Source organism: Rattus norvegicus, chromosome 19, assembly GCF_021556685.1.
Source record: "Rattus norvegicus strain SHRSP/BbbUtx chromosome 19, alternate assembly SHRSP_T2T, whole genome shotgun sequence".
Lineage (NCBI taxonomy): Eukaryota > Metazoa > Chordata > Mammalia > Rodentia > Muridae > Rattus > Rattus norvegicus.
In genome coordinates, this window is record NC_141552.1 from 52845138 (window position 1) to 52870204 (window position 25067).

At 41.7% G+C, this 25067-nt stretch overlaps 1 protein-coding gene and 1 long non-coding RNA gene across 5 annotated transcripts in view; one reads left to right on the forward strand and one right to left on the reverse strand.

Annotated features, from left to right (window-relative positions):
- Positions 1-11296: 11296 nt before the first annotated feature.
- Positions 11297-12942, reverse strand: LOC134483360 (uncharacterized). Of its 2 annotated transcripts, none has more exons than XR_015644143.1 (3): positions 12899-12942; positions 11903-12410; positions 11297-11622 (listed from the first exon to the last, which is right to left on the reverse strand). It is a non-coding gene; the product is annotated as an uncharacterized LOC134483360 (long non-coding RNA). The 2 variants fall into 2 exon arrangements; XR_015644142.1 differs by lacking the exon at positions 12899-12942 and adding an exon at positions 12541-12608.
- The window catches only part of Ap1g1 (adaptor related protein complex 1 subunit gamma 1), an 86369-nt gene continuing 73283 nt past the window's right edge, over positions 11982-25067 (forward strand). For 2 of the 3 annotated variants that reach the window (NM_001393712.1, NM_134460.2), the window contains 1 exon segment: positions 11982-12304. The gene's annotated coding sequence lies outside the window, so the exon portion shown is untranslated. 3 annotated transcript variants of the gene reach the window in all.

Here is a 25067-nt window from a genome sequence, read left to right on the forward strand (position 1 = left end):
AACTAAGGATGACCTGGGACTTCTGATCTCCCTGCCTCTACCACGATCTGTTTACGTGGTGCAGGGGACTGAATCCAGGAATGCATGCATGCTAGGCAAGCACTCAACCAACTGAACTACATGCAGCCCCAGCATGCTGTTTTAAATACACTTCAAAGGGGTTGGGGTAATGGTGGCGCATGCCTTCAATCCTGGCATTCAGTGGGCAGAGGCAGAGGCAGGTGAATCTCTGAGTTCGAGGCTAGCCTGGTCTACAGAGTAAGTTTCAGGACAACCAGGACTATACAGAAAGACTCTGTCTCAAAAAGGAGGGTGGGGGTATTTTTCTTATTATTTGGGAGGCAGAGGCTGGCAGATCTCTGTGAGTTTGAAGTTAGACTAGGTCTACCTAGAAGGTTTCAGGCCAGTCAGAGCTACTGAGATTCCATCTCAAAAGGAAAGAAAATTCGTACAACCATACGTGTAGGTGCCAGCGAAGGTCTAAAGAGGGCATTGGATCCCTTGGAGCTGCAGTAGGCAAGTTGTGAGCTGCCCAAGCAGCTGGTTAACCATTGTGGTCAGCTAACCATCTGGTCCCCCAAAATAAGTTTTGTATTAATAGGAGTGTGTTCTAAAAATAGCAACAAAAATATACGGCAAGCAAATGTATAAACTGGTAATGTGACTGCTTATCATTACTATATACAGTATACATACATAATTATGTGTGTGATTTTTTTTCTCGTTTCATTTGTTTTTTGTTTTTCGAGACAGAGTTTCTCTGTGTAGCCCTGGCTGTCCTGGAACTCGCTCTGTAGACCAGGCTGTCTTGGAACTCAGAGATCCGCCTGCTTCTGCCTCCTGAGTGCTGGAATTAAAGGTGTGCGACACCATTGCTTGGTGAACGTATGATTTTTTTTAGATAACTGCTGGCACAGTAGCTTTGTTTACTCTAACATCAGTACCAACATGTGAGTAATGCCTTGAACTACATTACAGTTCATTGTCCATCAAAGCGTTGCTATGGGATGTGTGACGATATGGAGCTCTAACATGTGTCCTTTGTTTTTAGACTCTAAGACAGTGGCATCAGCTCAGTACAATGTAAACAACACCTTACAGTTTATTACACTCAACGCATAGTAAGTCTCCCTGAGTAACTCAAAACGATGAATTTTCTTAAGTTATTATGTTGGAATTAAGGTCCTGGGCTGGAGGGATGGCTCCGCCGTCTAGAGTTCTGGCTGCTTTTCCCACAGCTGCAGATTTGATTCCCAGGATTACAGTGGGTCACAACCACCTGTAGCTCCCAGGGAATCTGATACTGCCTCTGACCTCCACAGGCAGTGCACACACAAGGTGCCTGTATTGACTGGTTTTGTGTGTCAACTTAACACAAGCTGGAGTTATCACAGAGAAAGGAGCCTCCCTTGAGGAAATGCCTCCATGACATCCAGCTGTAAGGCATTTTTCTCAGTTAGTGATCAAGGGTGGGAGGGCCTATGGTGGGTGGTGCCATCCTTGGGCTGGTGGTCCTGGGTTCTATGAGAAAGCAAGCTGAGCAAGCCAGGGGAAGCAAGCCAGTAAGAAACATCCCTCTATGGCCTCTGCATCAGCTCCTGCTTCCTGACCTGTTTGAGCTCCAGTCCTGACTTCCTTTGGTGATGAACAGCAGTGTGGAAGTGTAAGCTGAATAAACCCTTTCCTCCCCAGCTTGCTTCTTGGTCATGATGTTTGTGCAGGAATAGAAACCCTGACTAAGAGAGTGCCTATCCACGCATGCAAAGCAAAACCTACACATAAAGCAATAGAATATATAAATCTAAAATAACTTGTTTTAAGAAGGAGATTGGTTTCCGTGAACCACAGCCTGTGCTGCCTGACGTCCACAGAAGCTCCTGACCTCCAGGCTCCTTTGTTCTTCTTTTCCTTTTTTAGCCCCCTCCTGCTTCCATTTAGATTTAGTTGTTAGGAAGATTTCTCTGATCTTCTTAAGCTGACTCATGCTTCAAAGTAACATCTCTAGAGTCTGTCACGTGGCCCCTACCTCTAAGGCCAGCACTAAGGAGGCAGAGGCAGGAGGACCTTTGTGTGTTTGAGGCCAGCTTGATCTACATAGGGTGTTCCAGGCCAGTTAGGGCTACACAGTGAGACTCTGTCTCCTTCTCTTCTCTCCTCTCCTCTCCTTTCCTCTCCTCTCCTCTCCTCTCCTCTCTTCTCCTCTCCTCTTCTCCTCTCCTCTCCCTCTCCCTCTCCCTCTCTCCCCCTACCTCTCCCCCACCCCTCCCCCCTCTCTTTCTTTTTCTTTCGCCTCTGTAGTCCCAACAATAAAAATTCTCCGAGTTTGTAGCTCTGGCTGTCCTGGAACTCACTCTGTAGAGCAGGCCTGCCACCCTCTTCCTCCCTGTGCTGGGATTAAAGGCATGCTCCAGTGTGCCTGGCCCAATTTTTGAGTATTATTATTGTTATTATTATTTTATTTTTAAAGAAAGAAATATTTATTTGGGGCTGGAGAGACAGCTCAGTAGTCAAAGCACCCACTGCCATGCCTGAGGACCTGAGTTAGCTCCTAGGACCCACAGGGTGGGAAAGAGAAGCAGTGACTGCAAGTTGTCTTCTGACTGTCACATATTCATCCTGGCACGTTTTGATCCGTGTGTGTGTGTGTGTGTGTGTGTGTGTGTGTGTGTATGTGTGTGTGTGTGTTTGTGTGTGTGTGTTGTGCATGCGTGCTACACACACACACACAGTCTCCGAGTTTGGAGAATGCTGGAGGGAGCTGAAGGCCTTTTATATATTATAAGAATATTCCTTGGGGCTGGGGATTTAGCTCAGTGGTAGAGCGCTTACCTAGGAAGCGCAAGGCCCTGGGTTCGGTCCCCAGCTCCGAAAAAAAGAACCAAAAAAAAAAAAAACCAAAAAAAAAAAACAAAAACAAGAATATTCCTTCCCTGCCTGGGGGAGTATGCTAGTGGTTTCCACCGGGTACAGATTCCCTTTACATTCACAATATGGGAGTAGATCATTGTTTTGAAATTCATGATATGGGGCTGGAGAGATGGCTCAGTGGTTAAGAGCACCCGACTGCTCTTCCAGAGGTTGAGTTCAATTCCCAGCAACCACATGGTGGCTCACAACCATCTGTAAAGAGATCTGATGCCCCCTTCTGGTGTGTCTGAAGACAGCTACAGTGTACTTATATATAATAAAAATGAATAAACCTTTAAAAAATGAAATTCATGATATGGTTCTGGAGGTACAGTTCTCTTGGTATTGAAAAAATTCTGGAAACTGGTAGGAAAGTGAAGGCCCTTGCACCAGAGTGTTATTGCTGGAAACCTGGCTAATGCAAACAGAGTTCCTGTGTGAGGCCTCTTAGATAAATAACCTTGTTTGCACTTGGGGAGGATTCATTGCTTTGGTCCGCTTCTAAGGAATTCTTCTTTTTTTAATCTTAAGGGATTCTTAAGCATAGATAACACTCAGAACCATTATTGCAATAGGTCATTCTGACATTTTTTTTAAAGATTTATTTATTTATTACATATAAGTACACTGTAGCTGTCTTCAGACACACCAGAAGAGGGCATCAGATTCTGTTACAGATGGTTGTGAGCCACCATGTAGTTGCTGGGATTTGAACTCAGGACCTCTGGAAGAACAGTCAGTGCTCTCAACCACTGAGCCATCTCTCCAGCCCCTGACATTTTTTTTCAAAGATTGGCCCTTACACATTTTTAGTACTACCATTTGTTTTTGAACGATAATGACGACGATTATGATGTTGATGATGTGTTTATGTATACAACTGGGTGACTCTGTGCACACACCTGAGGAGATCAGAGGTATGTCAGATCCCCTGAAGCTGGAATTACAGGCCATTGTGAGATACCTGTATCACTCTGGTCTTCTGCAAGAACAATACCACTCTATTACTAAGTGATCCCCAGCCCTTCTTACATTTAGTTATTCATATGTTATGGGGGGCATGCACAATGTGCGTGTGCGTGTGTGTGTGTGTGTGTGTGTGTGTGTGTGTGTGTTGATCACATGACACCTGTGAGAGTCAGAGTTATTTCTGGGGATCAAACTTACTCTGTCAGGTTTTTAACCTACTGAGCTGTTTTACTGGCCCCTACGCTTTATATTTTATTATTTCTAATTTTTTATATTTTTATATTTATTTACTTTATATGGATTATATTGTTTCTGCATTTATGTCTGTGCACCACATGTCTACCTGGTGCCGGTGCTATCCTCAGAAGAGGATGTAGGATCTCCTGGAACTAGAGTTACAGACAGTGGTGAATCACCGTGTGGTTGGAGGGAACGGAACCTAGGTTCTCTCGTATGAGGAACAAGTGTCCTTAACTGCTGAGCCATTTCTCTAGCCCTCCCACCTTTATGTTTTTATTATTTTGTTTTTTGTTTTTGTCTTTATCTATCAATTCACTTTACATCCCAGCCCTCTTCCTCCCAATCTCCCCTCGTACCTACCCCCATTCTCCCCTTCTCCTCTGAGAAGGAGGAGCCCCTCTGGGTATTGCCCCCCTGGCACATCAGGTCACCACAGAACTAGGTGCATCCTCTCCCACAGAGGTCAGACAAGATTTAAAAATTAAACACAAACATTTATTTTTATTTTAAGCAGTTTGCTCTGTCTTCATGCACACCAGAGGAGAGAGTCAGATCCCATTACAGATGGTTGTGAGCCACCATGTGGTTGCTGGGAATTGAACTCAAGACCTGTGGAAGAGGAGGTGGTGCTCTTAACCACTGAGCCATCTCTCCAGCCCCTGCCTTTATTTTTAAGAGCACCTTTAGAATCCCTGCACATTGTAAAATTAAAGATGGCTACTGTTCCTGGGTTTGGTCCCCAGCTCCGAAAAAAAGAAAAAAAAAGATTGCTGCTGTTGTTTCGAGACAGGGTCTTATCATACAGCCCTGGCTGCCTACAGGTCGCATGTAAACCAAGTACCAAATTTATTATTAAGTAGAATCACTCATTATGCAAAAACCTTTATTTTCGAACGCTCTTTTCTCTGTAAAAAAAAGAGCTGTTACAAGAATGCAGTACCTACAGACTAGTATCTTTCTTTGAAAAATATTTCGCCCTCTACGTAAGGAACAAGTTTCTAATTAGGGTTAGCGGTAAAGTAAGTACTTGCCAAGCCTTGGGTTTAACTGGAGAGAGAGAGAGAGAGAGAGAGAGAGAGAGAGAGAGAGAGAGAGAGAGAGAGAGAATATTACAGTGTTAATAAAAGGGCCTTGAAGGTCAGGGAGAAAAATGACAGAGCCAAGAGCCAAGTTGCTTCCTCTCTGCACACATACACACACACACACACACACACACACACACACACACACAGAGAGAGAGAGAGAGAGAGAGAGAGAGAGAGCCTCTCAATAGCACCTGCTAGAGTCCTGGACTAGCCTCTGGCACAGGTGAACTGTTGGGCACAGAAGGTGCTTGGCGTTCCCTGAACTGGCCACAAGGGACTGGATGACCCAGTTACTGAATATGTCCCAATGCTTCTTGGACCTCTCAGGATAGTTTTGAAGCAAGCTGTGAAGCTGATTTTAGAACAGTGTGGGACTATGAGCAGGGTCTTTCTATGCAGCTCCCTGGCTGGTTTGGAACTCATTATGTAGACCAGATTGGTCTCGAAGTCACTGAGATTCATTTGCCTTTGGCCTCCTGAGGAGTGCTCGAAGACATAAAATAGAATTATTGATAACTCAAAACCACTATAAAAACAGAGAAGGGGGAGAATACCGTGGTGCATAGCATCTTTGGTGGGATTTTGAGCTGTGTCTTAAATTTTTTTTCTCTAGAACAAAGAAGCAGTGTGGTCCTTCTGGGCTTTGGTCTTCCCTCAGACAGAACATAAAACAGATGTCCAATGCTCTTACATTTTTATTGTTTGTATTATGTGTATGAGTGTTTTGCCTGCATGTATATAAGTGCCCACATGTGTGCTAGGATTGCATGGAGGTCAACTGGAGTTACAGATAGTTGTGAGCCACCATGTGGATGATGGGAATCAACTTAAGTCCTCTTAGGACTTAGGAGGAGGAATTGTTCAAAGTCATTGAGTCAACTCTCCAGCCCCTAAAGTCTCTTAATGTGAGGTCAAATTATTATCAGGAATTGGCTTTTAGAATCGAGATTGTATGTGCCACACTAAAGGACTAATTTCTAAGTTCCCTTTCCAGGTCAGGACATATTTTTAACAGGGACCATGCTAAAAAGAAGCATGGAAATGTTTCGTTCGTGTGTGTGTGTGTGTGTGTGTGTGTGTGTGTGTGTGTGTGTGTGTGTGTGAAAGCAACATAGATTAATTTCTCTCTGACATTCGGGCTTATTTATAGACTTCTGTGACTCAACCGATAACAAAACCAGCCGGCAATGGAGCCTCTTGGACTGACTCACTGTGTCCCCTGTCACTCGCCTCTCCCAGTTGAAGTCCCTGGCATTCAGAGAGACAGGAAATGAATGTTCTTGGTCAAACTGCCTGACTGCCTTTCTTCAGAATCAGCTGTCCCTGTCTGGTCTAAAGGGCGTGTGGATTTCAGCTACTGATACCCTAGGGTTCTAAGGGTCCTCTGCTCGTAAAGAAACCCACTGCTTTGCCGGGCGTCAGGTTCTATACCTGCACTTGGGGGGTAGGGTCAAGAGGATCAGCAATTCAAAGCCAGTCTTAGCTGCAGAGTAAATTCAAGATTATGAAACCCTGCCTCAAAAAGCCAAAAACTAGGACTGGTGAGATGGCTGAGAGGGTAAAGGTACTTGACAGGACCCTGATGGGCAACATGAGTTCAATTCCCAGGATCCACACTGTGAAAGGGTAGAACAACCCCCTGAAAGGTATATTCCGATGTCTATAGGCATGCTGTGGTACATGCACACACACACACACACACACACACACACACACACACACACACACACACACTAAATAGACAGATAAATGTAATTGTTTGTTTGATTGTTTCTAGGCAGGGTTTCTCTGTATAGCCTAGGCTGTTCTGGAACTCTGTAGTTGAGGCTGGTCTTGAACTCAGATTTTTCTGCCACTGTTTCCCAGTTGCTGGGATTAATGGTTTGGGCCATAACTGCCTGGCTAGAAAAATGTAATTAAAAAAAGACAACCAACCAACCTCCCCACACTCCTAAAGCTACTCTCCAAATCCAGACAACCTACTATATACTTAAACAAAACAAAGACAGAGGAGTCCCTTGCAAACCTTAGGTTTTGCGAACCTTAGGTGTGCTCTGTCTTCCAAAAAGCTCTGTTTTACTGTTCTCCCTCTCAATGACCTCTCTTTTTTTATGTTCTTTTTTATTTTTCCAGGGGCTGGAGAGATGGCTCAGTGGTTGAGAGCACTGACTGCTCTTCCAGAGGTCCTGAGTTCAATTCCCAGCAACCACATGGTAGCTCACAACCATCTGTAATGGGATCTGATGCCCTCTTCTGGTGTGTCTGAAGACAGCTGCAGTGTACTTATATATAATAAATCAATTTAAAAAAAGACAGCTATGGGTTTTACTGACTCCTTAGCATGTGCCAGCTACTATTTTAGTTTTCAAATTAAATTTCAATTAGAAATTTATTTATTTTGAAACATGATTTCATTATGCGGTCTGGTCTGGTCTGGCATTCCCTTTGTAGACAAGGCTGACCTTGAACTGACAAAAAATACAACTGCCTTTGCTAGTCCTAAGAGGAAAAGCTCGCCCCACTATACCTAGCTGCTAGCTACTGTTCTAAGCATACCAGCTCATTTATCAGAGCAGCTGTGTTCAGAGGTCGAAAGTAACTCAGTAAGGATGGGGAAGCAGGGTTGGTCTTTTAAAAAGATTTATGGGGCTGGAGAGATGGCTCAGCGGTTAAGAGCACCCGACTGCTCTTCCAGAGGTCATGAGTTCAATTCCCAGCAACCACATGGTGGCTCACAACCATCTGTAAAGAGATCCGATGCCCTCTTCTGGTGTATCTGAAGACAGCTACAGTGTACTCATATATAATAAATAATAAATAAAAAAAAAAAACATTTTAAAAAGATTTATTTGTAGTCTCATGTGTATATTGCATGTATGTATGTATGTATGTATGTATGTATGTATGTATGTATATCATATGCGGAATGCTTGGGGAGGCCAGAAGAGGGTGCAGGATCCCGTGGAACTAGAGTTAGAGATAGTTATAAGCTTTCTTTTTTTTTTTTTTTTTTTTGTTCTTTTTTTTCGGAGCTGGGGACCGAACCCAGGGCCTTGCGCTTCCTAGGTAAGCGCTCTACCACTGAGCTAAATCCCCAGCCCCTAGTTATAAGCTTTCTTGTGGGCCTGAGGACTAAGCCTGGGTCCTAGGCAGGACTGGCTAACGCTCTCGAGTCGTCTCTCCAGCCAGGAAGGTGAGATTTTGAACCTAGGTCGTCTAGTACCAGAAACCAAGCTTTTAAATAATAATATCTCTGTGGCTTACAAGCTCATGCTGAACAAGTGAATCAAGCTACGTGGAAATACGTGTGAAAGTTGTCAGCTACAGTGTGCTCCTGTCAGGTACAGGGTACAGCCTATCTATGCCTTGGCTCAATTCCGGTGTGATATAAAATTGTTTCATGCTTGTGTTATTACTATGGTTTAACTTTCAAAGTGTCCTTATGTATTTGATTCCCTTTGGATAAAATTTTCCTTAAACCCATTTTGGAACAAGGGAAAGCATAAATAAATGACAAAACTGAATAATAGGCCCAGAGGTGTTAAACACCTTGGCTGGCCTACAAAGTGAGCTAAACCAAGCAAAGATAGAATTCCTACTGTCTGTCTTATTAGTTTGGTTTTTGGTTTGTTGTTTTTATTTGTGAGACTCTAACGTGTAAAATAAAAATGGCAATCTTCTCTCTCAGCTGTTGCCTCTTCCGAAAGTTTGTTTCATCTTGCAGACTGTTGTTTTGAAAAAACAAAAAACAAAAAACAAAAAACAAAAGCCAGGGGCTAGGGGCAAAGCTCAGTGTGAGCTGTCCAAGTATGTAAGAGACCAAGAGTTCGATCCCATACATGCAAACAAGACAACACAACACAGCAAACACAGCCCCTGGAGTGATAGCTCATTGGGTAAAGTGTTTGCCTAGCATGTCCGAGGTCTTGGGGTCTATCTCAAGTATTGCATAAACTAGACACGGTGTAATACCAGCATTTGAGACGCAGAGGCAGGAGGATCGGGAGCTCAAGTTTGTCTTTAACTATACAGATAATTTGGGCTATCCTGGGCTACATAAAAGCCTGTTTTTTTTTTAAACTATTTTTACACTACATAAAACTGCATTTTCTTGCCAGGTGTGCAAGAGAACACCTACAATCTTAATACTTGGGAGATGAGGAGTCGACATCTTAAGATTAAACAGTAAGTTTGAGGCCAGCCTGAGGTACATGAGTCTGTCTCAAGTCTCCATTAGCCCTACTACCAGAGTTGGGTGAGGAGCATTTTCTAATAAACATTCCTTTTCAAAATGTGAAAACTTTTATTGATAAATGTCTACTCATTCGAAATACATTTTTAATAACCCTCCTATCCGAAGCAAATACTTTTCATATTTTAATGTTGTTACTCAATCTTTTTCCATGTATGTGTACAATTTTAGGAAGCTCATCCAAAAGATTTAAAGTGTTTATTTATGAGTGTGTATGTGTGTATGTTGTCCTTGGAGGCCAGAAGGAAGTGTCAGACCCTGTGCTGCAGGAGTTGTAGGTAGCTGGTGTGGTCGGACATGAGACCTGGGATCTGAACTTGGGTCTTCTGTAAGAACAGCACGTGCTTTTAACTATCGAAACATCTCCCCAGCGTCTCAAACTTAATTTTAATAACATTTGAATATCTGTCACATTAGGATAGTTAGATGATATCTACAATTTTGTTTTAATCTTTTTGAGATAGAGTCACATGTAGTTGAAGTTAGCCTCAAACTTGCTATGTAGCCAAGGATGATCTTGTACTTCTGATCCTCCTGCCTCTAACACTTAAGTGCTGGGATTCCATTGTATGCCACCCCATCAGGCAAAGAGTGGTAATTTAAAGAAAAATACAAGTGAAGAAAATAGCAGCAGCAGCAGCAGCAGCAGCAGCAGCAGCAACAACAACAACAACAGCAACAACAACAACAGAGAAAGGGCCTAAGTTGCGCTTTTCCTTTGAGTGTTCAGCTTTTCTTGGAGGGAGGGCAGGTTGTGACATCAGTCTTTATGCAGCCAAGGCTATCTACTAGGGGTTCCCAGTCTCTCTGCATCAGTCTCTTAGGAACTGAGTTTACAGATAGATGTGGCCATCACAGCTGCCTCAAAGTCCTTCCTAAGAAGACATCTCTTTGCCATTAATCCTAGCACTTAGGAGGCAGAGGCAGGCAGATCTCTGAGTTTCAGGCCAGCCTGATCTACAGTTTCTGATGCTGCAGGGATAGACAGAGAAACCCTGTCTCAAAAAGAAGAAAAGGAGGAGAAGGAGGAGGAGGAGGAGGGAGAGGAAGAAGAGGAGAAGCAGAAAGAGGAAGAAGAAAAGAAGAGGAAAAAACTTCTTTTGTTGTTTGCTATGGTAAACACTTAATTTTGGCTCTAAAAAGCTATTTTAATCTTCCATGTGAAAAACGTGGCTACCTTTGCCTTGCGTCTCTGCTTGAAGATTTCCTTTATGGACATTTCACTGTGAATTTGGCACGTTTCATTAGTACTCCTGGCTTAGAGTGCTAGCATTATGATGTTCTAGTCTTAGGCTGTACCTGGGGCTGCTCAGGGCAGATGCACCAAAGAAGGGTAGGAGGGTCTGAATTTCATAAATATTCTGTTGTCTAAATCAGTGGGTCTGGATTGGAATACATGTTTGGGGTGTGGTGCGTTTTCTGTTTAAGATGACATCTTAATGCAGAATCCATTGTGAGAGACAGTCGTAATTTCTCTCGTCTTAAATCTCTTCATTTGTAAACTTAGGTTACTTACTTCGACTCAAGAGATTGCTTAGAGGGCTAGGTTGTGCATTATGACCAATGAGACACCAATAGTTAATAAATTTGATCATGACCTTGGAGTCCTTTCTTTCCAGCCACTTGGCATGCCCCAGAAATTCAAGGTCAAAATTGTACGCCTAGACTTACCCAGTTCAATGTCGGTAAAGTATTTTGAAATCCTTGCATGAAAAACGAATGCCTAAGGGAAAAGTTGCAACTTCCTGTTTATGACACTCAAGTCTGAAACTCAGGATTTGTGCTTAGTTCCTGGTCTGTGGTATTCAGTCTACTATTGTGTTTTATTCACATCCCGGGTGGCTTTGTTGCCAATCTATCGGAAAGATTTTATTCTAGGTAGGTCACCTTTCCTTTAAATGGGCCAAGATATCAAGGATCTCTAGGTTCACATGGAAAAGACTTTTGTCACAAGTTAGTAATTATTTATCACACCAGGAACTGTCTAGTTAGACTTTCTTTGCTTCAGGTTATTAGTTCATTCAATCATAGATTGAAAGCCTATTCTGGAAGAGTTTTAGCTGTCTTTTGTCCAGATTCTTTTTTTCTCACGGGAGGGAACTGAATCGTTGGTGAGATTGACACACAAAGGGTGGTGCTGTGCTTGGATCCATTCTTCGGTTTCATCTTCTGTTTTTGCAAAAAAAATTATGAAGATACCATAAAACCAAGGATTCCAAAACTACTCGGCATGCTGCTAAATTTGATCAGAAAAGCTAAGGATTCAAAGGTGATACGAACCACTTAAGAATTCTTTTGGAAACACTAGCTACATGCCCTCTCTGACTTCCTGAGTTACCTTGCTGAGCTCCGCCCCCTCAGGTGACCCCACCGTTTCCCGGCTGCACCACTTCCCCAACCCCGCCACCAAGCGGAACCAAAGTGCGTTGACTCTGGAGTAGGGCCGGACCTTTCTAGCTCAGACTCCTCGCAGCGGTGACTCGGCAGCCGCGTCTAGCGTCATCAGTGACAGCCCCGACCCTTGCTACGCTTTGCGTCGCTCTGCCAGGCGCAGTCGCCTCCTCCTCGGCAAATAGTCCTCAGCAGGGTCCGAGTACTCGGGTCATCCGAGGTGGGAAAGAGTACAGGTTGCAGTTGGAGGGACGCGGAGTGGACGAGGAGAGGGAGCGGAGGAGCGACGTCTTCTCGAGAAGCGCGAGAAGTGAGTTAGAAACTCCCTCCTCGCCTGGGATCCCTCCGCCTGCAGTAGCGGTGGTGAGGCCGAGGGAGCCGCCATTTTGGATGTTCGGTTCCTGCTGCCACTGCTGCCGCCGCCCCCGAAGCTGCTGGTTTCATTCGAGGTTTCGGGCCGGTGAGTGTCACTCGCGGCACTGAGAGCTGGTTGTGTCTTTGGCTCCACTGCAGCTGCGAGCGTTTGACTGGAAACCTCCTGTCAGTCCCAGGGGTCCGGACTCAGCCTGTGGGGGGTGAGGAGGACCCAGGTTGGGTCAGGAGGGACCGGGGAGCCCCGGGCTTGCTCGGACTTCCTGAGGGCCGACCCTCGGAAGCTTCAGAACCGGAGCTCCGGTGCGCCGTCGCTTTCCCTACCTTGGGGTTGTCTGGCCGGTGCAGGCCTCCTTGAACCCATTGACTTTATCGAGCTGCTATCCTCCTTTGAAAGCTGGTTCAGGGAGCCTAGGATTTAGCGGGGCGGGCCCCACCCCCGCGTGTCCTCTCTGAGCCACGTATCAGCGTTCTTGTGTCGGGGACTCGGGTCAGATCTGAGAACTCTGAGCATTTCCCACGCAGGGGTAAAGCTGCCTGTCCCTGCAGTGCCGTCCACTCAGAGCCGGACATCGGCCTCGCCTCCCTTTAACCTTCCAACTAACTTCTCTTTCAAACATTTTCGCCCTTTTTTTTCTTTTTTCTTTTCTTTTTCTTTCTCTTTTCCTTTTTAAGAACTCACCTGCGACCGCGCTGTTCACTCTCCTCTCCAACTCTCGGTTCTGCGGACGTCAGTTTCTAGGAATTCTCAGGATCTTCCTCATTGCCTGGAACTGTCGGTTATGCTTCCCAGTTAGGGGGCTTAGTGCTGGAGAGCCGTCGAACCACTTAGAGTGTATTTCAGCAGTAAATGGGTTTAAAGCGGGCCAAGCGGCTTTGGGTGGGAAGGAGCTGTCAAAAATACTTTCTGGATTTCCTTTCTGTTCTGAAAACTGAGTTTGGGGCACTTACTGATACTTTTTTCTTTTGGTGTTATATATGCTTAGCATGGAAGGCTGCCCTTGGAGAATAATAACCTGACGTAGGTAGAAAGGAAAATAACTTTTTTAGTTCCTATAGGGATTAGTTAACAGAAGAGCGAGCTGAATGGTCTCTTAGTGACCGCACCCCTCAGGTGTTTGTATAGTAATGATCTTTGCTGACTTCCTATGTTGACTTTTCTCAGAGTAGCTAGGTTTTAAGCATCCATTTCCACCGTTGCCCGTAGTATTTGCCAGACTATAAACTTCTTAAGGTTCGATTTGAAACCTGTGGATCCTTGAAGTAATGATAGATTCATTAATTCTGTTAAAGTCTGTTTGCAGTCCAGTATGCTTGAATAAAGAACATTTCACAATAATTCACTGGTTATTTCCTACATTTCAAGTTAGGTGAGTGTGGTTGAATCACCCCCGTTTTATCTCACCCTAGGTTTTTCATCTGCAAAAGAGAAACAACTTCTTTGAGATCATGAGTGGCCGGAAACCTAAGTTTATAACATGAACCAAGTTAAATCTCTCAATACTTGTAAAGTTTATATTGATGCAGTATTTAACATTTTTGGAAGACATATTTATTTTTTTATGTTTGAGTGTCTTGCTGGCATACATAGTATGTGCATCACGGGCATGCTCAGTTCCAGCGGAGGTCTTTTGGATCCCCTGGAAATGGGATTCTAGGCAGTTGTGAGCTGCCCTGTGAGTTCTGGGAACTGAATCCATGTCTTCTCTAAAAGCAGTCAATGCTTTTAACCGTTGAGCCACCTCTCCAGCCCTGTGATGCTTTCTTTATTCTTACTAAGCTTTTGAAATGTCTTTACATTTCAAAGGTAAGTTCTTTACATTTAAAGGTAAGTTCTTTACAGGCCACACAGTGACACAGAGGACAGTATTTTCAGTGTAGATATTCTGTGCTCTTGTTATTTGTTTTTAGCAGCTCCTTCAGAACTAGGTTAATTCTTGTTAGACACGAGTTCTGTGAGTGTGCTGCTCCGAAGTTGTGCAGTTTTCTTTTGCTTTAAGAACTCAGCAGTGTCACCTTGTTTGTTATTGCTGAAATTTTCAGTTTTTGAGTTCACTTTTTGAACAAGTATTGAGAAAGCTATCATAGTTATTTAACTCAGTTCATGGTATGGTTTAACATACTGGGATTTAAATATCATTCATTCTTAGATGGTTTACAGTTTACCTTGAGAAAGTATCCTTTTGTTAAACAAATTATTAGCAAAGTGCTGTTTCCTGTACCCTTGAGCAGCACGTATATGAATGTCTACTTTGTCTCTTGGCTGTTGAGAATTGCACTGGAAGTTAACATTTATGTTTAGTAAACTTCCATTTATTTTCTTCCTTCTTCCTTACCCTCTTTTCCCCTCCCTTTTTTTGAAACATGGTTTTGCTAAATTGCTCAGGCTGGCCTTAATTTGCGACCCTCCTACCTTACCTGAGTAGCTGAGATTAACAGGCCTCTGCCAGCAGTGCTGGCCCAGCTTTGGTTTCTGAGACAGTCTTCCTATGTAGCTCAGGTTGGCGGGACTTGTATACTTCTCTTCTCCCAGTGTTGGGGCTGCAGGCTGCAGGCTCCGAGGATGTGTGTCCAGCTCCACTCAGTTGCTTTGGTAAAGGAAAATGTTTGATTCAGTCTGTTTTGCTGACAGCAACTATATAATCTAAGGGTGAATTTTAGGATAAAACTGTAAAATATAGAGGTTTCCATTAATGTCTTGCTGATATTTAACCCAGGCTTATTTTTAAAAAGTCAGGTAGTGGGATGTAGCTTCATGGTAGAGTGCTAGCCTAGCATACTTAAAGCTGTAGGTTCTGTCCTACTCTACCTCCTACCCTACCTCCTAAAAAAACTAAACAGTATACAAAGCAGATAAAAACTCAAATAGTTTAAATGGATCATTAAAAAAAATCCTTTTGTAGGCATAAAAGGTTAAATGAGTTCTTTCAAAAGTTATTTTTAATTTGAAAAGTTGAATTGGAATCTGCATATCAAGACAGATTTCAAATGTTTAATCCCTTTTTGCATTTGATAGAGACTTACATTTTGTATATATAATGGGACATAACTGATTAAACATTGAAAACTCTTAGATTTAGCTGGGGAGAATGTAAAAATAAAACCTTAATGGAGAGATGAGTGGTTAAGAGCACTCACAGCTCTTCAGAGGATCAAGGTTTAGTTTGGTTCCCAGCACCCACATGGCGTCTTGCAGTTGTCTGTGACTCCAGTTTCAGGGATCTGACTTTGCCTCTAGGGAGCTCCAGCTGTGTGTTGGTCTAAACAAATCAACCAATCTACCTACCTACCTATCTATCTAATCTACTTATCTATCTTATCTGGTCTACCGATCTACCTACCTATCTATCTAATCTACTTATCTGCCTTATCTGATCTACCAGTCTGTCTCTCTGTCTATCCATCTATTATCCATCCATCTGTCCATCCATCTGTTTATGTTAGGTGCTTGCATCTTAATTCTATTAATTTCTTTCTTTCTTTGTTTTAAGGCAGGATTTCTCTAGGTAGCCCTCTTTCTGTCCTGGACACAGTATGTGGACCACACTGGCCTGGAACTCAAGAGTTCTCACTGCCTAGGCCTTCTTCCTAGGATCAAAGTATGTACAACCATACCTGACCTGCATTTTAATCTTAATGCTGTATGACTTGTTTTCAGGCCTTGATTTTAGGCTTTTAAAAAAATCTCCATTACTTTTATCTCTTATTTATCACTTTATATTTTGAAATTTTATAAATTCTGTGAATGTATTTGTGAGTGCATGCATATTTATGCTGTGGAGAGTGTGGAGGTCAGAAGACAACTTAAATTTAAACCAAAATTGTATTTTATTTGTATTGGTGTTTTGCATGTGTGATGTCTGGGCATCATATGTATCCTTGGTGCCTATGAAGGCCATAAGTTAGAGTTACACAGACAGTTGTGAGTCCCCATGTGAGTGGTGGGAATCAAGCCAGGGTCTTCTGCAAGAGCAGTCAGTGCTCTTAACTTCTGAGCATCTCCAGTCTCCAGAGGGCAACTTGAGGGTTCTTGCCTGCTACCATGTTGGGGCAGTCTCTTCTATCGCTGCCTTCCATCTTGGAATTACAAATGAGCCAAATACGCTTTGTGCACAGGTTCTGAAGAGTGGACTCAAGTCACCTTGCTTGGCAAATGCTTTTAACTGCTGAGACATTCTCTGGTCCTTTTATTTATTTTTAATAATTGATTTTTATTTTATTTTTATTGTTTTGCCTGCACATATGTCTGAGGACGTCAGAAGTCTTAGAACTGGAGTTAGAGCAGTTATGAGCTGCCATGTGGGTTCTGGGAATTGAACTCTTGTCCTCTGAAAGAATTATATTGCTCTTAACTGCTCACACTTCTACAGCAGCCTTTTATTTGTTTTTGAAACAAGGTTTTACTGTGTGGTCTCAAGGTGGCCTTAAACCCATGAACTTTCTGTTTCAGCCTCTTTAGACCTTGGATTACAGGCCTTTGCTTTTGGGCTCTGTTTTCCTCAGTTTCTTAGGCAGGGTATTTAAAGTAGCAAGCAATTTTAGAATCAAGAGACCACGTAAAGCTGGGCATGGTAGTTTTTGCCTGTAATGTAGCATACAGGAAGCAGAGGTATGAAGATCATTGCAAATTTTAGGCCAGCCTGATCTGCATAGGAAATCCAGTGCCTGCTAGGGTAAGCTTCATAACTGGACTCCACATAACCATAACAACAGCCGCAGCAGAAGGAAGATATACAGGGTTATATAAATTCATATTTCTTGGCTTGTATGCTTTGAAAATTTTTCTTAGAATTTTTTTCCAGAATAGGTAGGTGTGTGTGTGTGTGTGTGTGTGTAGAAAATTTCATTTCAATGAGGGCAGGGAAGAGAAAAGTGAAAAAAGGAATATCATTTCTCCTTGAAAATATAGGCAAGCTCCTTTTATGAAAGCTAACAAAATACTTAGTTTGGCATGAATTTTAGTTACTAGGAATATGAAAGTTTGAAAGGTTTAGAGATGAGGAAAACAACAATCCACTCGTCAAAGTTGTTGAATCAGCATTAGCTAGCATTTTAATATCAAAGATTAGGGTGAGATGATTGACAGGAGAAATGCTTTTTCACTAAGTTCTCGGAAGGTTAGCCCTTTAAAATCTGCTTATTGAAACCATTGGGAAATAAAGTCAACACGTTAAAAGCATTGTCATAGAAGAGTAGTTAAGAAGAAAAAAATTTTTTTAAGATGAAAATATATGAGATCTTTGTACTTTGTGAATATTTTTTTTTTTTTTTTTTTTGGTTCTTTTTTTTCGGAGCTGGGGACCGAACCCAGGGCCTTGCGCTTCCTAGGTAAGCGCTCTACCACTGAGCTAAATCCCCAGCCCCTGTGAATAATTAAACACATCTTAGAGGCAATAATTTTTTTCTCCCCTTTTCTGTTGCTAGCACAGCATGGCCATTTCGGCTTTAGGCAGTTGCTTTGCTAACTCCAGCTTGTTTGTTGTCCTTCCTTGTGTTCTTGCTTTACTGAGCTTCCCAAACGTTCTAGCCTGTTCTACACTTGAGGTTAATATTATCAATTCCTGTACTAACAGACCCGAGGAAGATATGATCAGGGATCTTTGGAACTGTGAATTAACCTTGTTTTCTTTTCTTTATAAGCCTTTGGGTTAAGATTGCCACAGAAGAGGGCTTGGAGAGATGGCGTGGTAGTTTAGATGATGTACTATTACTATAGCAGAGGGCCCTGGTTTGTTTCCCAGTACCCACATGAGATGGCTCACAGCCATCTGTAACTCTAGCTTAAGGGGATTTGGACACTCTTTTCTGGCCTCCAAGGGCAACTGCACTCACATGTACATATCCCCATCAGATGTACACCTACAATTAAATATAAAAATCTTAAAAAATGATGATCATAAAATAGGCTGGGCCTGGTAGCATATGCCTTTAAATCCAGTACCGGGGCTCCACAGAGAAACTCTGTCTTGAAAAACCAAAACCAGCCAAAGATTAGATGATCTGTACTATTTGGTTGTTAGAAGAGTCCCAGTTGTGTTTTTACAGCTTAAAGTTAGCAAAGATATTTTTAAATTTTCACTGTTAAGAAATTTTAGTTTTGACCTGCCCGGGCTTGGTGATATATGCCTTTAATCTCAGCTCTAAAGAGGCAGATTCATCTCTGAGTTGGAGTTCCAGGACAGCCAGGGCTATATAGGAAACCCACCCCCCCACCCCCCAAAAAATTCAGTTTAAAGCTTTTGGAAGATAAACTAGTATTTGATTTAATTACTTTTTTAAAAAGGTCTTCATACTATGCTTTGAAGTGCTTGAAAATACCTTTAAAATATGAAAATACTGAATTGAGATGATTTGGAAAAACTAAAAATAAGTATACTGTATAGAGTTAATTGAATCTTTGTAAATATTAGGTTTTGGTATGATTAATGAGGGGCAAAACTTAGTTTTAAGAAGAAAGAACTTTTCCTGGGAGTATCAACATATCTTTGCTGCTTAAAAATCTTATTTGTGAATGTATATGGGCATAGGCAGAGCCCAGGTGTTAGTTATTTCTGCTATTTGATTGTACCTTTTTTTTCCACACACTCTGAACGTTTTGCTGTTTCCTGGCACTATTTATCTATTTACTTGAGACAGCATCTCACCATGTAGCTTTGGGGATCCTGGAACTGACTCTGTAGACCAGATTGGTCTTGAACTCACAGAAATATGCCTGCCTCTGCTTTCTAAGTGCTAGACTTAAAAGGATAGATAGGATACCATGCCAGGATATTACATTATTTTTAATGTAATATCCAGCTATACTTGTAATGGTTTTCTTCTATCTGGGAAACCCCACCCCCCCATAGGAATGCAACATTGCTCCAGGCAAGGGAGCAGGACAGATTTTTTTATTTTCTAGTACATATTTTGAGCTTCTAGAAAACCAAAGTTCAAATTTGTGGCATACAGTGCAATGGCTAGCTCTTAGTGCTTGGTCTTCAGAATGGATGCTATAAGTGAAAATAATATAATTGTTCAGGTATTCTGACATAGAGTAATTGGTCTACTCTAGAGCAGCCAGGGTGGTGACTGTTGGTATCTGCTGCAGGTCTGTTATTTGTGATAGGAAGAGTTGATGCCAGCAGAAAAGTTTGCCTTCAGGTATACAAAATAGCTTTTAACAACTGTAACAAACTGAGAGAATAGGACATTTACAAACAAAGTCAGAACACTCCCCTAGAGAATTATACATAGTTTTTGTTCTTAGCTCAGTACCTTCTGTATTTGTTTGGAACCTTATAAATTGATTTCTGAGGCTGGCGAGGTTGCTCAGTAGGAGAGATGCTTTCCGTACATGCATGGTGACCTGGGTTTGATCTGATAACCTAACAACATGTAAAGGTAGGAGACCAAGCTGTCTTCTGATCTCCACATGGGCACCCTTCATTCCCAACATATGTCTTTTAAAAATTTCAAAATTTATTTCTAATGTGTAGACACCAACAAAACAGAAAGCAAGTCATCTTATCTGTTTCTTTGACATGTTTGGGTATTTAGATGTTTAATTCTTTTTTTTTTATTAATTTATTATATATAAGTACACTGTAGCTGTCTTCAGACACACCAGAAGAGAGAATCGGATCTCTTTACAGATGGTTGTGAGCCACCATGTGGTTGCTGGGAATCGAGCTCATGACCTCTGGAAGAGCAGTCGGGTGCTCTTAACCACTGAGCCATCTCTCCAGCCCTAGATGTTTAATTCTTAAGTTGACATTAACCACGACTCTTCCTGATTTATCCATCAGAAGCTTCTGGTCAGTAAAGAAATCTCACCATCCGTCTTTCTTTTCAATATTTGTTATGTAATTCAATTTGTCAAGAAAACTAAGAGACTTACCAGCAGTCTTGCAGTCTTTTTTCCAACAGTGAATGTGTTGGTAGTTCATCGATAAGTTATTGACTCTCTCTCTTGTTTTGTCTGTTTTTAAGAACAGTGTCAAACTTTGTAGCCTTGACTGGCCTGGCCCTTGCTATGTAGACTAGGATGGCTTTGATCTTAGAGAGATTTGCCTGGCTCTGCCTTCTAAGTCTCAACTCTATAAAAAACTTTTATAATTCTGAGATTTTTTTTCATTTTTCATCTGTTTTTTGAAACAGGGTTTCACTGTAAATCTTGAGACTTGATATGACTTAGCCGTCCTCAAATTCACAACATGTTGGCGTTAAGGGTGTGTCCATTAAACCTAGTTTTATTTTTCGTCTTTTTAATCTATAAAAGAATATAATCTATTGTAATAAGTGAACAAGGTTGAAAGGATTTTTAAAAAGCTGTTGATTTCCTTAAGATCTCCATGGTTACTATCCAACTGTTCTGCCTAGAAGATGGGCATCCTTCAGTGTTTCTGGGGTCTGTCTTTATACTTTAGTTTGTTTGTTTTTGTTTTTTGAGACAGGGTTTTTCTGTGTAGCCCTGGCTATCTTGGAACTTGTTCTGTAGACCAGACTGGCCTCAAACTCAGAGATCCACCTGCCTCTACTGTCTCCTGAGTACTGGGACTAAAAATGTGCATCACTACCACCCAGCTGTTTCTGGGTTCTTGTATACACTATGCTGACGTAAATCCAATATGTAGTTATTTTTACTAAAGAAAGATTAAACTGTAATACTCCATAAAACTTCCCATGTTAAAGTCAGTACATATTTTTCCAAAATGATCTTTTAAAGAGTTTCATTACAACTTGTAGCATAGATAGATCCTAGTTTGTTTGTTTGTTTTTCAATACAGCGTTTCTCTATGTAGCTTTGGTTGTCCTGGAAAGCTCTGTAGAGCAGGCTAGCCTGAAACTCAGAGATAGGCTTGTCTCTGCCTCCTGACTGCTGGGGTTAAAGGTGTGTGCTACCACCACCAGGCTGGAGCCTAGTTTGACTATTTTCCTGTAAGCATTTAGGTAATTTCCAGATTAAAAAAAGATTTATTATTTTTGTGTATGAATGTTTTGCTGGTGTGTGTGTGTGTGTGTGTGTGTGTGTGTGTGTGTGTGTGTATGTATGTATGTATGTATGTATGTATGTATGTAGGCATGCCTGGTGCCTGGGAGGCCAGAGAGGGTGTTGGAGTCTCCGAAGTGGAGTTTGGATGGTTATAAACTGCCTTGATGTTCTGGAAACCCAGACCTCTGCAAGAGTAGCAAGTGCCCTAACTACTGGGCCATCTCCAGCTCTTACTTCATATTTTTGTCACTACAGACTGTGCTATAAATGTACTTATAGATGTTACCATATTTGCTGATTTTTTTTTTAATTCTGTAACTAGAACCTCAAACATGGGATTTTAGGTTCAACAGAAGTATATTTTAGATTTCATTAATTATGTGTTAGTGTATAGTGCTGTGCATGTACCCATGGAGGCCATAAGAGTGTTAGATCCCCTGGAGTTGGATTACAGGTAGATGTTAAACTGCTGAACCTGGGCTCTGGGAGCTAAATATTGGGTCCTCTGAGCCATCTACTGACCCTATTTTGTTGTCCTGAAATTTAAAAGACGTAATGACTTTGTATAGACAGTTATTTTTTCATTATTGGCTATGCTTAAGCATTTATGTTTATTGAAAGTAATTTGGAAAACTAAAATGTGGTGCTGTTCGAACCTGCATTACATTCATGTGTTAATTTTGGAGGTTTGACATTTGTACATGGTGATAATTTTGCTTTTCTTTTTAAATAAATACTTCCTGGATTTCATAATTTTCTTCATACAGTTCCTTTGCCTTTCTTTTTTTTTTTTTTTTATTAACTTGAGTATTTCTTATATACATTTCGAGTGTTATTCCCTTTCCCGGTATCCGGGCAAACATCCCCCTCCCCCCTCCCCTTCCTTATGGGTGTTCCCCTCCCGACCGTCCCCCCATTGCCGCCCTCCCCCCATCCTTTGCCTTTCTTAGGTTTTACATTTATTCTAGTGTTTATTTCACCACTGTTGTTACTCTTTTTCTGTCCCTTTCTAGTAAGTTAGTAATTAGAAATGGCTTAAGATTAATATTATGCTATATTTGTCTGAGGACAACTTTCTCTTGGCTATACAGATGTAACAACTTGGATTTGTAAAAAAATATGCTAAGGAAAATATACATTATTTTTATTTACTTATTTTGGGATTTTGAGACAGGGTTTCTGAAGCCCTGGCTGTCCTGGAGTTACCCATGTAACTGGCCTGAAATTCAGAGGTTCACCTGATTATTTCTTCCATGTGCTGGAATTAGAGTATCACCATGCCTGGCTTGAAAATGTATTATTAAATAACTTTAATATTTCTGCTTTCATCCTGTAGTCTATACTCTTCTGTAAGTCTTGTGGGATGAATGAGGTTGAGCGTTTATGATTTTACTTTATTCGTGGTTCCCCTTAACTTGTTTTGACTAACAAAGCAAATTCTAGGCCTGGAGTGGTGTCTGATACCTTTAATCCCAGCATTGTGGAGGCAGAGACTGGCAGATCTCCATGAGCTCATACAGTGAGACTTTGTCTTAAGAAGAGCAAAAAGGGAAATGGTACTTATGTTCACATCAGGCACAGTTAGAGATGGGTTTGGAGAATTGGATGAAATTTATTGTTTATTTGTTAATAATAGTAGGGTGGGGAAGGTAAAAGTTGCTTCTGAGTTTATTAGTGTAAAATTTGACACTTACCTGGTTTACATATTGCTGTTTACTTGGCCTTTGTTGCTGTTTGTGCATCTCAGTGCGCTCAGTGGTTTGTTGAATGCTTGCACTGTCGGGTCTGTTTTAATTTTCAGTTTTGTTGCATTTTGGTATAAGTTAATCATAAGAAAGGATTGCTGTTGCACTTATGGGTAATTGAACTTACGACCTTAGAGAAATGCCAATTGGCTGCCCTACACAGGCTGTGGTGCTATTTTCTTTGTGGTTACATACTGTACTACATACTTTTTTGTTTTAAAGAGCCAGAAATTCCATTTTAGTAGTTACCTAGAGATGGTTGAGGTCAGACTGACGGAGTGGAGAGTCAGAATTGTAGTAGTGTAGTCCCAGGGCTGTGTTCTTCATTTGAACTTGCATGTCTGTTTCCTTGATCCATGCCGTGTATGGAGGTTACTCTGTAAGACAAAGAACTTGAGACAGTGATTAATATTAGGAAGTTGTGTTTTGAGCCAGAAACTATAGCATATAAAGTTAGTCTTTCATGTTGTTGCATTGAATCATGTGAAACCTGATACATTAACTAATCCCATTCTTCAAATATATTTAAGCTCTTAGCAAAACGATAATCTTTATTTATATGTGTACAGGTGTTTTGCATGTATGTTACATATGCCATTTGCATGCCTGGTGTATGCAGAGGCAAGAAGAGGGAACCAGATCCCTGGGAACTGGAGTTACTGTTGGTTGTAAACTGCTGTGTGGATGCTGTGAATCCTACTGGGTCCTTGGGTCCGAATTTTTTTTTTTTTTTTTGTAAAAATTTAGTTTTTATTTCTTTTTATGTGGAGGAGTGTATGTCTGTGTGAATGCATTCCACATGTATGTAGATTTCCAAGGAGGTCGGAAGAGGGTGCCTGATCCCCTGGAGTTAAGAATTAAGGCAGTTGTGAGCCACCTGCTGTGGGTACTAGGAACTGAACTCACTTCATTTAGAATAGCAGCAAGTGGTCTTTACCACTGAGCCATTCTCCAGTGCATGTTTGCTCGCTCGCTTGCTTGTTCTTTTGCTCCTTCGCTCATTCATTCATTCATTCATTCATTCATTCATTCAGAGAGAGAGAGAGAGAGAGAGAGAGAGAGTGTGTGTGTGTGTGTGTGTGTGTGTGTGTGTGTGTGTGTGTGTGTTAGTTAGGGTGGTTGGTATACATGAGGAAGTCAGGAACTTTAGGGCCCAGGAATCAAACTCAGGTTTTTGGCTTAGCAGTAAGCACCTTTTATTTGTTGAACCATCTCGTTGATCAGTAATGTTCTGATACTAACCTTCCTTAACTCTGTAGACCTTAACTTTTATGAACACATTTCTTTTTTTTTTTTTCTTTTTTTCGGAGCTGGGGACAGAAATGAACACATTTCATATTGCGGAAATAAGTATTCATCCTTCTCATGTTCTCATCTCATTCCCATTGCCTAAGAAAAGCACTAAGTCACTGGAAGATATTAGAAAGGAAAATTCTGATTTTTTTTTTCTTTTAAAGCCAGTGGCTCATACAGACCAGGCTTGCTTTGCACTTTCTTTTAATCTTTATTTTATTTGCCTGAATGTATGCACGTCTGTGTACCATGTGTGTGTTTGGTGCCTGAGGAGGCCAAAAGAAGACAATCGGTGAGACTGCAGTGATAGATGATTATGAGCTGCCGTGTTAATATGAACTGATCATGTGCCCTTGGGAAAGCAGTCATTGCTTTTAACCACTGAGCCATTTCTCCATCCTCTGACTTTGAATTTCTAAGCCTCTGATCCTTCTGTCTGGGACATGCTTAAGCCCCATGCCTGGTTTGTATGGTGCTGGGGAATGAACTTGGGGCTTTATTTATTTATTTATTTATTTTTTTCTTTTTTTCAGAGCTGGGGACCAAACCCAGGGCCTTGTGGTTGCTAGGCAAGCGCTCTACCACTGAGCTAAATCCCCAGCCCCTTGATCCCCATTCTTAAGTTTCCCCATTCTTGCTTCCTTTGTTTTAAAGATTAATTTTGTTCTTTGGCAGTTGCACAAATGAACATAGGACTTAGAGGCCACTCACGATCGCCCTCTCCCGGGCCCACTTGTTCGACTGCCCTGCTTCAGTCAAAGTGCAATTTGTAAATGCATAATTTGTTATATCTATGAAACGAAAATCTGGCATCATGCAACATTAAAAGTATGGACCAG